The sequence below is a fragment of the Phyllobates terribilis genome, unplaced genomic scaffold, assembly GCF_046119375.1.
Source record: "Phyllobates terribilis strain yellow unplaced genomic scaffold, ASM4611937v1 Scaffold_3__8_contigs__length_932513732, whole genome shotgun sequence".
NCBI classification, from domain to species: domain Eukaryota; kingdom Metazoa; phylum Chordata; class Amphibia; order Anura; family Dendrobatidae; genus Phyllobates; species Phyllobates terribilis.
The window spans coordinates 764,817,191-764,830,058 of record NW_027362763.1 but is presented as its reverse complement, the minus strand read 5'-3'; positions in this window follow the sequence as shown (position 1 = coordinate 764,830,058).

Genomic DNA, 12,868 nt, shown 5'->3' with positions numbered 1-12,868 from the left:
AAGCAGCTTCAAAAACTTGTCTGCTGCTATGACAAGGCATTTTTGCCGCTGCTCTTTCAACCTGACGTAATTGCCTGTAGGAAAGAGTCCTCAATTTGCCCTTATCAGCACGCACACGTGTGTACTGTGAATCAGCTACATACTTCTTGATTGCCAAGACACTTCATCCTGATCATCGCACAATGTTGATTGTAGTCATGCCTTGACCTAAACACTCCACAATTTGTTGCTTCTCAGCAGCCGACACATCCTTTTTCTTTCCCATTTTGGCAGAAAATGTAGGCTGCTTAATAATGTGAGAGAGCCTTCTTAAGTAGTCTTGCCTTTCATTGGACACACCTGCCAAACTAATTAGCACAGGTGTCTGCAATTGCTTACAGTGATATAAAGAGCCCTGACACACATCACCATCAATGAGTTTAACTGACAAACAAACAAATTCTTCCCTTATCACTCCTAAACACTTTTTGCATAATAATTTGGAACGCGGTGTACATGTGCTTTTCCACAAAACACCAGTGGTTCACGTAGTGAATCTTACAGTTCTAACTTGCCAACCGTGGTCTGTATGGAATTGTTCAATAAAAGGCCCAAAATTAAGATAACATAGATGGGAGAGGTCTCTATGAATAGGAATTCCTAAGTATTTGATACCCTGTGAGGGCCAGGCAAAGGGAAAGTTGGACTGGATGGAATCCTATATGGATTTAGGGAGGGAGACATCGAGGGCCTCAGACTTCGCTGCATTGATTTTAAAATTTTACCATGTAACAAAGTGATCTATTTCAGCCATAACAGCAGGGATGGATATATGTGATTGAGTGATATATACTAGGACATCATCAGCAAATAGAGAGCACTTGTACTCGGTGCCTCCCACCTCAATCCACCTAATATTGGGGTTATGGCGAATTGATGAGAGCAGGTGCTCCGTCACTAGGATGTATAAGAGAGGGGACAGAGGACATCCCTGCCTTGTCCCATTGGTGATTGTGAAAGGTGATGAAAATGTTCTGACGCACCCCCTGGGCCTTGGGACACCCGGAGCCGGACCCTTTTTGGTGGATGCTGGTGGTTGTAGTCTTCGTGGCGGCCATCCGGTTCCGTGGCTCAGGGCGGTCAAACCAGTGGCGGAACTATTTATGTGGTTTTGATGTTTAAATGTCCGACTACGCCACCCGTGGATTGCGGTCAGAGTGAACCGCCGCTACAGGGCAGACCGCTAAGGCTGGTGTTGTGGGTGCAGCAGAGCGTAGCATAACTCCCCACGGGAGGAGTATAGCCTCAGGGCAGTGTATGCGGAGGATGGGGGTGATGGTGCAGGGCAGCAGCAGTAACGACACGGAGTCAGTGATGCAGTTCAGGGCCTTTACTCACAGTTCTTATTATCCAGACCACGTCTGCAGGTAACGGCTGCCCACGTCGTACTGTGCTCACCAGGTGAGGGGCTCAGACAACTCCCAGATAACTTTGGAGCGCTTCACAGGACCCCCTTTGTGTGTCCTTTGTCTGGCCTTTCTTACCAACACTTCTGTCCGGCTGCCTCGGGCCTCCTCTTGGTAAACTTGGCGCCAGTTTCCCTGACCCTATGTGGTGCCTTCCTAGCGGGTGGAGCAAGGGGCTGCGCCACATAAAATGTCAGAGCCTCCGGTTTCTAGCTGAGGGTCGTTTCCTGCCTCCACTAGTTCGGGGACCGGTCTCCCCCTTTGGCCTGACCCCTCCACGCAGGTGGATTCGGGCGTGCGGTGGCGACTCGCCCGTCCGCACCCCTGGGATCCCTTCATTCCTCGTTCCTGGAGCCTTCTCCGCTCCTCTTCCTTCCTTCTCCCTCTTGCAGGCCTGGGCCTCTGTTACTAGGCCCGCCTCCGGAGCAGAGCTCATGCAGAGCCCCTGCTCCCTTCCACTTCTGCTCAGACTTCTCTGCACTGAACTAAGATGGTGCCCACCTTTTATACTCCCTTCTCAATGCACCCAGGAACTGCTTCCTCCCTGCTCCTGCACTGCAGGGTTCCCCTTCCTCAGTGTTCCCTCCCCCCACTCCAGCCAGGGACAGGGACTGTCGTGCCCATCTCAGGGGCATATTGGTCGCCCTGCCCCACGGCAATGTGGTGTAATGCATGCAGGTGTCGGGTCCTGATCCACACTCCATCCTTATCTGAGAGTGAGATATCACACCTCTGGGTGAGGTGCAATACGTCTGTAGCAACCGAGCCCTCGGTGCTACAGTTCCATTTATCTTCAGCCTAGGTGACGTATTGTGATACAGGGCCGTGATTTTGGCTATAAAAGGGTCCCCTAGACCCCTACCCCAAGCTTTTTAAGAGAATCATATATGGCGTGCCAGGAGACTCTATGGAATGCTTTCTCAGCATCCAACGAGAGTATCTACTTACAAATTTTTAACTGCATCTAGCCCAGGAAATACTTTGTGCCTAGTAGCAGTGTCTGCTAGTCAGCGGCTGTTAAGCAAGCTACACCACCTGTAGTTTGGACACTTAATTTTTTCAAAGGAAATGCTTCGGGACCACGGGATACTCAGTGAAGAGCATCAGGAGGCACCCCAAGGCATAGGGGCTGGGACTGGCACTAGGATGCCTTGCGGTGGACAGCCGAGCTCGATCCTTATAAAAGCTTTTTAACTGCAGCAGCTTTAGTGGACGCTACTGGAGCTGGAATCACGCGGCTGCTGGCATGAGACTTGCCCTCCAATAGATCCTTGTAAATGGATTTAAAGTGTATTCATTCAAATTAGAGGGACAATTTAAATTAAAAAGCTTAGAGCTGCCTCCACCACAGGGGGGCTCTCTCGACCCACCAGCGGACAGGCACCAGTATTGGGAGAGGGGGGCTGGCCGTCAGGGTTCACCGCGGCTCTGGCACAAATCCGGCGACACGGAGGTGGCACGGGCAGGAGCGGACTGGCCGTCTCGGCTTCTCACTTTTTGGATTTTAGAAGGGCATGACATGCCTATATCTGTGTCTCCCCCTCCTTTTACTCCTCCACCTCTTTTCTTTTCGCATGACTATATGTACTTGTCACTTTTCCATGTGTTAGTTGTGTCTTCTGAGCAGTTTGTCAGCTTTTGGACACCTTTGAAGGTGTTTTCTATGTGTTTCTATGTGTTTTTGTTTGCCTGCCATTGGTTTTAACGGTGTTCGAAGGTGTTCGACGAACAGTTCGGCGAACACACGGGTGTTCGACGAACCGAACCGAACTCGAACACTACGGGGGTGGCTCAACACTACTGACCATTTGGTCAGCAAAATATCATGGAGAAGTGAACAGCCTCATAGACAATCACAGGTATGAGTGCTATCCGTGGAAAACACAGATAGCACACATATGAGAAAAACTGATGTGTGAACGAGGCCTTACATTGGAAGAAACTCTCAACAGAAACGTAGAAGAAGCATATAAATAGCTACAAAAATATTTGGAGGCCATCAGTGTTGCCAAAGGTTGTGCAACTAAGTATAAAAAAAGAGAGTCTTTAATCCTGTCCATGTCATATAATATGTTTTTTTTCCTTCATTTTTATAATGGCTGCATGCATTTTGAATGGTCAACTTTTTTTTACTGAATTTGGATATGCATTATATACATTCTAATGGTACACAGATGATACATGTCCATTTATTTCTGGAGATATTGGGCCCGATTCATTACTGCATCTGTACTTGTTTTTGTTGACTTTTTACTATTTTCCACCTTTTTTTGTTTGCACCAAATCCATCTTACCATTTCCACCTCTTTTGAAGTTTTATATGTGCTCGTTTTTTTTTTTTTACTTTTAATTCGTCACTCTGGGCAGGGGATTTTCATCTGATTCATTTGTGACATTCCAAAAAAAAAGTTGTCTCAAATGTAATCCAGTGCCCTCTGGAATACTTTTATGTACATCTGCAATTTTTGCACAAAATTTGTAACATTTTGCAAAACCTGACTTTTCGCACTTTAAGGTTGCAAAAATGTCTAAAAACAATAAAATCTATGATTTTTATCTCTTTGCAAAAGTCATACACCGTGTGTGCCATTTTGATGAATTTGATGCAAAAAAAACTTCAGTGAATAGCATAAGACAAGAAAAAATAATAGTGACAACAAAATGTGAATGATTAATTGGGCGCATTGACTTTTTTAGAATTAACAATCAAGGATGCCAATAATACTGACCACAACTGTATATAATTCTAGAATGCAGAATACATGTTGAGGAGAATTTGTGCTACTCACTTACACTCCTTTAGCTAAACAGCTGTTTATGTTTGTGCTGTTACAAGTGTGCATTTTTATAGTATGGTTTCAATCAGGTAAGTTGCAACGACATAATAAGTGTAGGGGGCAAGATGGTGGCTCAATGGGTAGAACTGGTAATTAGCAGTGCTGGGATTCTGAATTCAAATGTGATCAATGGAGTTTGTATGTGCTACCTGTCTTTCCGTCGATCTCCTCCAGGTTATCCTGTGTAGGGATGAGTGGACCTGTGGAAGTTCGGATTCTGGTACCCGACCCAAACTTTATTCCAAAGTTTGGTTCAGAAACAAGAACTGTACCCGAACTTGAATCGGGACCCGAACCCAATTGAAAACAAAGGGGACCCAAACGTTTGAGTTAGAAAATATTCTCTCTCTCACGGACTTCCCCGAACATTGCAACGGACTTCCAGGAGAAGTCCATGTTCGGCGTTTAGCATAGGACACTAACTGTCTGGTATGAACCTCAAACTTTTAAGTTTAGGTTTGCTCATCTCTAATCCTGTTTCCTCTTATACTACAAAGACATATTGATAGGGTACTGTGACTGTGAGTTCTACATGTTGGAGTTATAGTGCTGCTTGAAAGTTTGTGACCCCTTCATAATTTTCCATATCTCTACATAAATTTGACATAAAAGAACATCAGCTTTTCACACAAGTTCTAACAGTAGATAAAGAGAACAAAATAAAACAAATAAAAAATATTAAATGTTATTTTTTTAATTAGGAAAATGATCCAATATTAAATATCTGTGAGTGGCAAAAGTATGTGAACCTTTAGGCTACACTCAAATGTTCATTATTTAGTCAGTATTTTACATCAGTATTTGTAAGGCAAAACCAGTGGTGGGTGATAAATACAGAAGTGGTGACGTGTTTCTATTATACTTTTCCTCTGATTGTTCCTCTCCTGATTTTGGCTTACAAATACTAAAGTAAAATACTCATCAAATACCCAATGTGTTCACATGGCCTCAATGTGGCTTTAGGATTAGCAGATTATTTCAACTAATGTAATTTTAGGTCAAATTTATACAGAAAAAATGAAGAATTTTAAAGGGTTCACAAACTTTTGTGCACCATCGTATATAAGCAATAGAAATAAATGTGTTTCTGTGTATACTGTCACATCATAAGTGTTTTTCGAGTCAGGTGAGCAGCTGTCAGTTGTCAAGTGGGTTTCACACAGCATTACCACTGTGCCATCACAGGTGTGTTTCTGAGTGACAGGCAGGTTCAGCGGGAGAAAAGACCCTGCATGTAGGGTTTTATGAACTACGAAGAATGGGGGAAGGAAACAGTAGGGGAGGGTAGAAGCTGCTCGCTTTGCAGTGTAATGGCAGCAAGGTTATTGCAGATTGTAGCTCATTTTTAAGGTTTCAAAGATAGGAGAGTCTGATTGTATGAGGGAGGGAGCTTCAAAGTATGGAGGAGAAATCTTGGACATGGTTTTTTGAGGAGCAAGCAAGAGGAGAGCAAAGGAGGAGGCCTTGTGAGAATAAAAGTTTACAAGTGCTGAGTGAATTCTTTGGACATTGGGCAGCAGATAATTAAGTAATGAATAGATGAAGAAGGATGAAAAGTAACAAGTGAAGAAGTAGATTAACTGGGCAGCAGAATTGACTTTGGATTAGAATGGTGTAATGGTATTAGCAGGAAGGCCACAGAAAAGGATGTTGCAGTAGTCTAAGGCATGATGAAGTTATATACATATTTGTACATTATGCATTAGCACACTACAATGAATGAATACATGAACTCCACTATTTCTGTACATATAAAAAACATGAGGCACTTACCATACCTTACACTTTTGATCAAAAAGCGTAAAAGCCATCCAATAGAGATGAGCAAACCCAAACTGCAAAGTTCGGGGTTCGCACCGTAAGGTGCTTAACTCCGAACACAGACTTCTTCTGGAATTCGGTTTTACAGTTCGAGGGTTCAGGGAGGAGAGAGAGAAAGAGAGAAAGAAAAAGAGAGCGAGTGAGGGATTTTCCAGCTCCAAAGTTCAGATCCCTTTTGTTTTCTGTGAGGTTCGGGTTCAAGTTTGGGTAGAGTTCTGGTACTCGAGCCAAACTTTGGACTAAAGTTCGGTCGAACCGACTGAATCCGAACTTACACGGGTCCACTCATTCCTACTTTCCAACCATAACAAATTGTGCCTAATATGGATGGTCTGTAACTCTAATGACTCACTTCTCTAGACCAGACAGGACTCAAATCAAATGATAGAAAATTAAGATTTTGGTGTTGCCAGATAGTACAGTGGTGAAACTTGAGAGTGTAGGTTTCACTTGTAGTGGGAGACAGCACCAGAGGAGAATGCACTCTTGAGTGGAGCGGGTAAACATAGGATAGGAATTCAGCAAGATTTGGTGCGCTTCCCAAAAAAGGTTAAGAGCAGAATAATTGGAAAATAGAATTACCTTCATTAGATTCCACAAACTGCTAGATCACAAACGGGTTTTCGGCTCAGGACAGGAGCCATTGTCAGGTGAAATGAAATGAGGAAGAGATAGCACCCAGGCTCAGCTCGTATTGAAAACTTTAATTTCATATGAAGCCAGTCTGGGCACATGGAGAGGTGAGTCACTAGAGTTAGGAACAATCCATATTAGGTACACTGTGACTTAGTTGGATGGCTTTTATGATTTTTGATCAAAAAAAGGAAACAAAGTACTTCACGTTTTTATGTGTACAGCAATATTTGAGTTCATGTATTCATTAATTACAGTGTGCTGACGCATCGTGCGTGTATATGTTTGTACATTGGCCACAGCAGGGTATTTGTGCAGCTGTATATTAATTTTATACTTAAGGTGTAAGCGCTCTGTTTTTTTTAAATATGATGAGGGCATATGTAAGGTGCCCAGGTTGGCATCTGTGGGTGAGCTGCTGCTTTTTCCACGCCCTGGCACCCACCAACAAACACACAATGTCCCAGTTTTTTAGGCTGGAGGCCTCCACTGCATCCATGTCCTTAGGTCCAGGACCAGCCTCACACACATCAGGGGACACCTGGTTCATTATAACAAATTAAACTTTACTGGACAGTTTAGATACAAGAGTCTTTAACAAGCAGTTTCAGGCACAGCACCCTCCAGTTCCATTTTCATCAACACAGCACATTTCAATCTCCTGCTCACGTTGTCCACAGGAAATTCGGTACAACATCATGCTGTCAGAACGCTATGTGCTCCACGTGCCTCCAGCCTACTGCCACTTGAAGTTCTACTTGACACAAACCTCATATGTAACATGTTGACATGTCTTTCTAGTAATGAGTTCATATTACTGACAGTATAAACTTCTCCTGCAATGACTTAGTCCGGCCATTAGGGGTCAGCAAGAGACAAGTAAAGAAAAAGCCCAGGAATCAGTAAACTGCCCGGGAAACAGAGAACCAGGAAGTCCTCTGAGGAGATGAGATGTTTCTGATGCCCAGGGATGTTTGGAGCTTGTACAGACTGGATCCGGGCGGTGTGTCCAAGAAGAAGCTTTGCCTTGTGAGTAACTGAGATATGTGACCGTCACCAACTGTGTAGTCAGTTAGGGAAAGCTAGTTAGTGATTCCAGTAGTGCTGAGAACTGTCTGGTGTATAACACTGCTGATGGACTGATCAGGCTTGCTTGACCCAGAGATTGTGAAGGATCGGGTATACTAAAACTCTGTGTACGTGGATACTACAAAGGAGACCTGTTGTGAACTACACTTTGAGACTACGATTGATTCTAATTTCTGCTTACACCTGGATGTGCTGGAGAGCTTGGTGAGAAGGAGAAGCTGATCAAACCCTGTGGCCGGAGATCAGGGTCTAATAAAAGGTTTTGTTTGTTAACTGTTTATATACGTATTAAGTCTGAGAGATTTCTCTTTGCTCTTGTGAGAATAGATACTGTACACTGTATAGGTAACGCGCTGGCTAAATATATATATGAGTGTTCTCCAAGGGAAAAACAAGGGTACCCGGATCCCATTGTATTAGTTTGGGAGGGGGGGGTGTAAGGTTATATTCCTGGGAGGACCACGTGCCATGTCCGCGGTAACATCCTGGGTAGTCCCTGTACGGAATAAGGGTGGGAGCGTCATAGCCCAGGGGTACTTTGGCTCATTCCCGCGAGATTGGCACATGGGCTCTCTCGGGCTGCATAACTTGTATTTTGTGTTAGTGGCTGTTGTGGCCCATATTTTGTAGAAACGTTTAACCCTGTCATTTATGTGACCAGTATAAAGAAAGTTATTTGCCACTATACGAGGTCAGAGTCATTCATAGCAGCGCCGTATCCCTCATACATACACATTCGACTGGCGTTCCGGTCGTTACACACATACTAACACTATCCGACTACAACCAGGAAATGCTCCCCTTTTTTCCTATATCCTATTTTTTCCTATATCTCTATACAAACTCCCTGACAAGATTCCCATTCTTATTTTGAAATTTGCAAAGCTCTCCCAATAAGTCACTTGAAGTCTCATGCACACATCCTAGCTGTGTGCAATTAGCTGTGCACAAAGGCTGTACATTCCCCTAGTGCTGTCAGAATGCTATGTGTTCCATGTGCCTTCAGCTTACTGCCACTTGAACTTCCTCTTGACACAAACCTTACATACTAACACTGATTACAACAGAAAATGATCCCCATTTTGCTTGACCTTTCCCCTCCCATGCTGGGCTGGTCCCAAACATTTAACTGTATCCTATACTGTACACTATATCTTATACATTAATAGGCCCACCACTGCCAAACTGCCCTACTGTTCCTATCTATCACTAACTAAGCCCTAAACTTTGTTCTAAGCTGTCCCTAGCCCTTAGCTGAGTGTACAGAGTCACCTTAGGCATTATCAATACAGTATACACACAGCAGCATCAGTGCTTATAACACTCTATGCATTTTACATTTTACATTATACCATCAAAACACAATACAACTGCATATTAGTATCACACTACAATTGTTGTCTTCAGGGGAAGGTATACGACAGTCCCTGTCACACCCTTACACATTCACTAGAATTGCTGTTGATTGAAAGTTGAGTAAAGAACAGATTTGAGGAATGCTTTTCAGTTGGAGGCGAGAGGAGGAACCCATGTACTCTTCTTGAGCGAATTGTTGGTTTTTGGCCCTGTACTAGTAGACATGAATGACAAAACCAGTATAAATCTGAGAGAAAAATCTTTGCATGAAATTGGAGCCATATCTTCGTACAAACTCCCTGACAAGCTCCCCGTTCTTCTGCAATTTCCAAAGTTTTCCCAATAAGTCACTTTAAGTCCCACTCCCACATCCTAGCTGTGTGAATGTAGCTGTGCAAAAAAGCTGTACGATCCCCTAGCACAGAGTCTTATGGCATCTAATATAATATGTCCGAAGAAAAAATATAGTACAAATAAAATAAAAACTCTGTATACCTGTAGTGTATACTGGTGCCTGCAGAGGTGCAGCATAGATTCAATGCACATCAAAAGTAGCCCTATATGAGCTATACAGTAACGGAGCAGTAATATGGTTATGTGCATGGTGCCTTATTTATAAAACTATATGATAAGCCTCAGTAGCCAAGTAATTACATGTATATTGACTGGCAATCACAGTAGGTGACTGCCAGGAGACACTGCTGTTATTCTTAGATGCTGTTTTTTTTCTTTTTTTGTAAAGCCCATTGTCTATAGTGACATTCTAAGTGAATAAAAATGGGACAACAAGAGCTACAAATAATGTTTAAAGGGCATTTCTGATTACATTTTTTGTGTGTCCTCAGACTTTGACAGGTGACTGTTTCCCAGGATGTTTAAATCACTGCTGTTTTCATTTCATCCTCAAAGACACTGAACTGACAGAATGAAAGTAACCACATCCTACTCCGTGACAGCTTCTGAAAGCTGCTGAAACAAACTATTTTGACTCTTGTTATTGTACCAATGTACACCATCCATGTTGATCCACTTGGACTGAAAAAAAGGCACAACTAAAGCACCCCGAGCTCCAGTGCAAGATACGTACCAGGGCTCCCCAAGTATCATGTACTAAATATAATAGTGTTGTCTTTGATGACCCGAACCACTGAGGCCCCTGGTGCATCTGCTACGTTCACACATCCTTTATATGTAGGCCCCCAGAGATTGGCCTGTTTTGATAATTTGTAAAGAATTAATGTCAAAAGTTTGCCATATGTATGAATTGCCAGAAAAAAATAAAGGTTTTGCATGTTGATTTAAAAACAAAAAAGTTATGCCTCTTGGAAAGCAAAAAGGAAAAAATGAAAGCACAAAAATTAAAAATACCCATATCTTCAAGAGGTTAAAGGTGTAGTTCGGTTTTAAACTACAATCTGAAGTTACTCTATGTGACTTCAGACTTGGGAATCCTCACACCGTCTGCACTACGTGCTGTGAGGATTCTCCGGTGCCGGAAGCAGCGGTGATGTGACCACAATTATGCGAGATGCTTACTTCAGGCAACATTCCTACTAGATGGGCGCGGCCTCGCTCAGTAAAAGTGTATTGTACTAGGGGTGGAAATAGTCTGGCTGGAATGTTCCCAGGAGTATGCATATAGTGTAGAGGGTCACCCCTGCCAAGAACTGAATTACACTCTGACTTTGAGAGACAATGCTCACCCCTGATTTGTGTGTGCTTGGACTAGTCCTTTGCCCCTGCGACTTGCTGTGGGTTGGTTTGAGCAAGAAGCAGGAAGTGCCTGTTCAGGATGTAGGTAAGAGAGGACAATAAGACTGTCCTAACACTGAGAGACTGTAAAATGAATTAACGGCTTTAAGGGAGAAGATAGTGCTCGGATCGACTAGCAGGACCGGTTCAGAAGGAGCATAGCACAGCCAAGGCGGTTTTCTCCTAGCACCTGTAACCTGGAGAGAGAAAAGAGCTCTGTGTTACCAGTGATCCCTCAGCATTGGAAGTGAGGACGAGGCTTGTCCATACCCGGAAGAAGATGGATTCGATAACCTGAAGGAAGAGCTCAACACAACAAACTCGGCTCCACTACATTGGAACTGAGCAGAAGCTTGCAGACTTTCTCTGCAGAACAGTGAATGTGACACCGGTGTTAAACTGGGTTAGGGTGTAGAGCAGGTTTCTCTAACTAGGACGCTGTAGCAGCGTGGTCCAATTATCAGAAGCCAGGTAGGAATTTAGAAGAGAGTAGCCTGTAGAAATTGTTTATACTGTTTGTATTGAACTTTGTATTGCCATAGTTGGAGCACCGCTTATGTGACACGTTCCAGCTATCTCTCTTTGTATCTAATATTGCTGTTATCATTACAGGAACCGTTAGTCTTATTTTCTGGCATATAATCTTCTATGTTTAATAAAGCCGATGTTTTGTTTCTGCCTCCTCGTCTACTGTACTGTATTTGAGTCTTGCCCGGCGGTGTCGTTTAGGCTCCGTTTCAATAGCATAATAGCAGTCACATGACCACCTGCTCCCAACTCGGGCATCGAAGAATCGTCATAGCGGGCAGTGCGTGCAATGCGAGGATTCAAAAGTCTGCAGACACATAAAGTGATTGCAGACTTGTATCTTAAGATCGGACAAACCCTTTAACCTCTTGAAGATGTGGCCATTTTTAATTTTTGTGCTTTAGTTTTTTCCTTTTTGCCTTCCAAGAGCCATAACTTTTTTGTTTTTACATAAACATACAAAACCCAAGAAAAAACAAAATGATCACATACACTGTAGTAAGTAAATAAGTAAATAGTAATAGTACATGTGAATAACATAGGGTTCTTAGTTAACACTATTTTGATCAAAAAAGTGTAAAAGCAATCCAACCGCGACAAGGTGTACCCCATCAGGATGGTTCTATATTGTCTCTAGTATTAAAACCTCACCTTGTGTCAGCTGATCAAGATAGGCTACACCGTCATGATGCACATACGCAAAACACAGGAACTTCAGTGATAAGATGTGACTGGATGGGCAATGGTAAGGAGCAGTAGGGCAAAGTGAGTGAGTGGTAAGGTGAGTATAAGGATTTTTTTTACATTTTTTAACCTTTTTATGACCTTTTACATTTCAGAAAAATAGCAGCCAGCGACAAATTTTGTCAAATGTAGATTTTTGTAAAATTCAAGTACAATTCAATTCTACATGAATATATTTACTTACCGCTAAAATCTATATATCTATATTTGGTGTGACTACACTGTGCATTTAAAACAGTATCAAAGCATCAATTCTTCTAGGTACACTTTCACACAGTTTTTGAAAGAGCTCGGCAGGGAGGTTGTTCTAAACATCTTGAGAAACTAACTACAGATCTGTAGATGTAGATTTTTGCAAATACTTCTGTTTCTTCAAGTAATCTATGCAGACTTAATGATGTTGAGATCAGGGCTCTGTTAGGGCTATATCATCACTTCCAGGACTCCTTATTCATGTTTACACTGAAGAAAGTCTTTAGCTGTCGTGGAAGTGATTATACAGTGCTGCTCACCATTATTGGCACCCCTTAATTTTTTTTATAGACTGTACAATATCTTCAGAAATAAATGGAAATGTACCAAAGTTATATCCTCAGGGTTTTTTAATTAGTGGTCCAAAGTAATACAACAAAAAAACATTATTTTTCAACGTCCATGTTGCAA